A 4776-nucleotide genomic window follows, 5' to 3' on the forward strand; every position below is an offset into this window, starting at 1 on the left:
TGGATTCCAAGGACCCAGGTCCCTTGGCGGTATGCTTTGCGTAAAGTCTGGAACCTGCACGTCCTGAACTACTGGACTCGGGGGACTCGCATTCCTTAGTGATACGCCCTGTGCAGCTTTTGAAAATGCATTTCCTGACCTACTAAATTGAGGGAGCTCGCATTCCTTAGGGGAACGTCCTGCAAAGACTTTTGAGCCCGTTCCAGCTGATTTACCGGATAAAGGGGACCTGCATTCTTTCTTTTGCTTTCGTCCGAGCTATCCAATGAACTTTCTGAATTCCCGGAACGAGAACTAGCCTCATCGTCTTCCGTTATGAGTTGGTCCTCTTTTCTAGCCAGATTTTTAATTTCCTCAACGCTAAGGAGTGCTGAAGATAATTGGGAATTGTCTTGGGAAGTGTTTTGGAAGTTGTCTTGGGAATTTTCTATCGTGGACATGTTGCTGCTGTTTTTATCGAAAAAAATTTTTTCTTTATTTTAAGAGTAACCGAATTATACCGCCTAACGAGGAATCTATACAAAATCACAGAAGATGAACAAAACTTACTTATCGTGTCTCTTTTGATCAATGTAGCCTTCGAAGCGTAATCTATTGATGTTTCGTCGTTGCTTCTTACGGTAAAAGTTGAAGGGTTGAAGGGTGCCAAGCGCTGACTCGTAGACAGACGTTATGGTATCCCTCGTTGCCAACTTGGTTGGGTGACGTCTCACCTTTTCTAGGACTTTCACCCACGGAATCTCTGTCGAACTTACTTAATTCGACCCGAGTACGTGTTTTCCGGTGGTTCCCAGCGAAAATATCACCGTATATTAATGAAGATCACTTATAAATTCACTTCACTATTTTTTCAAATATTAAGGATCACTTGTGAATTCACTGAATCGAAGATTCCACTATTCTTTTCAAAGATAGCCGACTTTGATCGTAATCGTCTCGGACTATCCTGGCAGGATCGCCAAAATGTGACGGGTCTAATTAATAAAACAAACCCTTATTTATCATTTATGGCGATATCCGTAGACATAGCAAGTTTATTGTTGAGTTTCCACAGTGGTACGAATCCGTAAACAAGTACACGACTGGCATAGAGCTCGATCTGTCGAATAACTGCCGGATTTTTTTTAATAACCCGTAGTTTGAGAATTTTTCTCATAGTTCTTTTCTTTCCTAAATAAAATAATATATAAAGTGACTGTAGACGTACTTGTATTATTTCAATAATGAAAAATTTTCAACTTCAAAGTTTTATCAAATCTTTCATGTATAATAGAAAAGCATGTTGAATTTTTTCAAACCTTCCAAAAGATATTCTACTATTTGTTTTCATTTTTTTAAATAAGCAAACATGATTAAAAATATGTGACGCCGTTAGCATTGTAAATATAACTGATAACACCACAGCTTAGTATGCCTTCTATTACGGGATTTATTTTTCAATTCCTTCATAAAAAAAGTAAAATTCATTTAGGTTTCTTTAATTTATACTGTATAAATGAATAATAAAATTTACACAATGTCGACGCTCGTTAAGAATAAATATAACTGATTTGCGAAGTACCAACAACTCAGAAAATAGGTTTGACAACTCCTTCTGTATTCCTAAAATTTGTATAGAGGCACGTGGACAGTCGACAGGGGGGGGGGGGTGAAAATTAAACGGCTGTCTGCGCGGGGGCCTAAAAAATGTTGCAAATATTGACGAATTCTTGGACGTTCATGGTTCCAACTTTTCATCCCAAACACATACCACTCTTTACTATTCCTTCATAGCTTTCACAAAAAGGTAAGGATTTTGTCGTCTCTCCACTGAAACAAGTATTAGCGCAAGCTTTGCTTTAATACACGTGCTATCAGCACGAAAGGGGGGTAGAGTAGCCTTTATTCCTAAATCTGGGAAGGAGGGATCGAAATATTTAAGTAGCGAAGTAAGTCATTGAAATTAATTTCAAAAAAGTTTTTTACATAAGAAATTATTAAATTAACAAAGAAGATTAGAAATTCGGAAGATTAGAGATTTTTCGATTGTACCCTTTTTACTTTTCTTAGCCTTATTTAAAACAAAAATCATTAGATTTTAAAGGTTTATATTTTTCTACGAATTTTCAGTAAAGTTAGCGGCAAACACCAAAAAACGGTTTGTTTAAAAGAAATTCATTATAATTAGAACAAGATTAACAATTCTTAACAATTTTTCGTTATGTTTCTTGCAGGGAATTATATGTAGTTTTAACAAAAAATATCAGATTTCAAAGAATATTTTCAATTTTGAAAAATTAGGTTGTGTTCGTGCGTTTCCGATGCAATATTTATTTTCAAGCAAAGGATCATTAGATTTAAATTTAATGTTTTTTTTTGTTTCAAATCCTAAAATTAAAGAGTTTTAAAGCTTTTATATTCTGTTAGTTTTTAAAATTTACGAAATTTAAATTAGACCAAAATCCAAATTAAAATCCCATTTAACGTCCAATAATCAAATTGATGCAAGATTTTGTTAAACAAAACAAGAATCGAACGACCACATTTGAACCACAACGAGTAAACGAAAACTAAAAAAACCTTATTGTAATCTGAAAAAAAATAAAATAAAATTTTCGGAAAAAAATAAAAAAGAGGAAAGAAAAATGAGAAGGCAGCCAGCCACATCCCCTTCAACGTTTCGGTACTCGTACAGTACCTTTATCAAGGCAAGAAAATTTTAAGTGGTAGAAATTGACAGCACCCACGAACAGGTGCTCTCTCTTTGATACCTAAGAATCGAATTCTCAGGTAGCGCAGCAGCGCAACAGGTCGCACGTGATTGGTTAGCGCTCTGTGTCTGTGCACGGACGGCGCGTGTGTGAGCCATTTCCAGCATTTTGAAGACGTATTTTCTTCTGCGAACACCTTAAGAATCGCCACTTTCAGTGCAGCAAACCTGTCGGTATCCGACCAGAAGTATGAATTGTTAGCAAAGTAGTTAGTAGTAGTAGAGAAATGTACAAAAAATAAAATAAGTTATTATTAAATAAGAATTTAAATTCCTTAAAAAGAACGTAAGAACTAAATTCTAAATAACCACAGCCAAGTAGATCATTTTAAAATGAATTATTTTTTTCTGGATCTTGTAATATTTGAAAATATTGTATAGAATTCGAAAGATTTTGAACTATCTTTATAGGATTTTGAAGATTTCACGAAATCCAAATTTTTTTTTTTTTGGGATTTCTACAGTTTTCAGAGGATTTCAATCGTTTTGAAGGGGGTCTCAGATATTTTGTATACTACCCATGGAATGAATAGGAGTTCTATGAATGTCTACATCATTTCAAATATTAAAATATTTTTGGGAGTGTTCAGGGATTAAGAACCTTTTTCCTGGGCTTTGAAGAAATTTTAGGAGAGCTGAAGTAATTTTGATCGTTTTCAAATGATTTTTCGGGATTCTAAAAAATGTGAAAGGTATTTAACGGCTTTTGAGAGATTTGAAGAGGTTTCTATGATTTCAAGGGATTTCAAACGATTTTATTCGATTTAAAAAGATTAAAAATTATTCATGGAAGAATAGTTGACTGTATCACAACATGTTTTAATTAAATTCTTAGAAAAAAATCGTCTTGACAATCAAAATGAAAAATTTAGGTGCTGATGATGTGAATCTACGAATTTTATGGGATTTCGTGAGATTTCACCAAATTTAATAGAATTTCACAGGACTTTTCAATACTATAAATGATTTTAGGGTTATTTTTGTAATTTAAATAGCTTTTTAAATATTTGAATGTATTTCAAAATATTGTAAGAGATTTTGTAATATTTTAAGGAATTATTTTTTTAATCTGCAGTAAGGAAATAAAACCAAAGTTTCGTTGGGATGCAGGTTTATCCCCTTATGGGCCTGGCATTGTTTAGTTTTATTTCTTTTATTTTTTAGGAAGAAAATTTGTTAAGTAATTCTCATTTGGGGAAAAAATACCAATTTCCGAAGAAAAAAACTAACTTAACTTAATTTCTTTTTGTTTAAAATAATTGGCTTCCATTTAAAAGGTACAAATAACGAGCTATTGTTCGGAAATTGTTAACCTTCTTTTAAATCTAAGGGTAAGGGTGTTTTAATAACATTATCAATTTCTATCTATTTTTGTCAAGAACATCAAGATAGTCCGAAATAATTTTGAATATTCTAAATCTTATTAGAATTATAATGACTTATGATTAAAAATTCCAATATTTATGTAAAATGCTAAATAATAACAAACTATTAAAAAAATTATTTAACCTTTTCAAAATATAATACTTTTTGAATAATAATTTTAATTTTTAATGAAAAAAACTAACTGAATCAACAAAAATTTTAACTTGTAAATTATTTTATATGAAATAAAAATAATTGAATTTAAATTTAATGATTTTGGTTTTAAAATACCCATTTCTGATTAAACAATAGTAAATAAATATGATATTAAAATATTCCTTGCTAACATAATATAAAAGAAGAAAAAAATTATCGATTTCCCATTAAAGAATCGTAATAAAATCAAAAAACGTAAATTTTTACCAAAAAAATTAACCCTTCAAGTTAAATTTTTGTGAAATATTACTTTAGGTCTAAAGAACTCAAACTAAAAGTTTCAATTCACGCGCACAAGAATATTAGAAAGGACAAATATTTAACTTTTACATTTTTATGCATAAAAAATCCGATTTTTCTTTATACTAATAAAAAATGAAGAACGCTGTTTGTACCATGTTTGTATCGTTAGCAGTGGTCCTTAATTTTTTTGGTAAATGTAATTG

This window comes from Belonocnema kinseyi, chromosome 6, assembly GCF_010883055.1.
Source record: "Belonocnema kinseyi isolate 2016_QV_RU_SX_M_011 chromosome 6, B_treatae_v1, whole genome shotgun sequence".
In the NCBI taxonomy this organism is placed as follows: Eukaryota; Metazoa; Arthropoda; class Insecta; order Hymenoptera; family Cynipidae; genus Belonocnema; species Belonocnema kinseyi.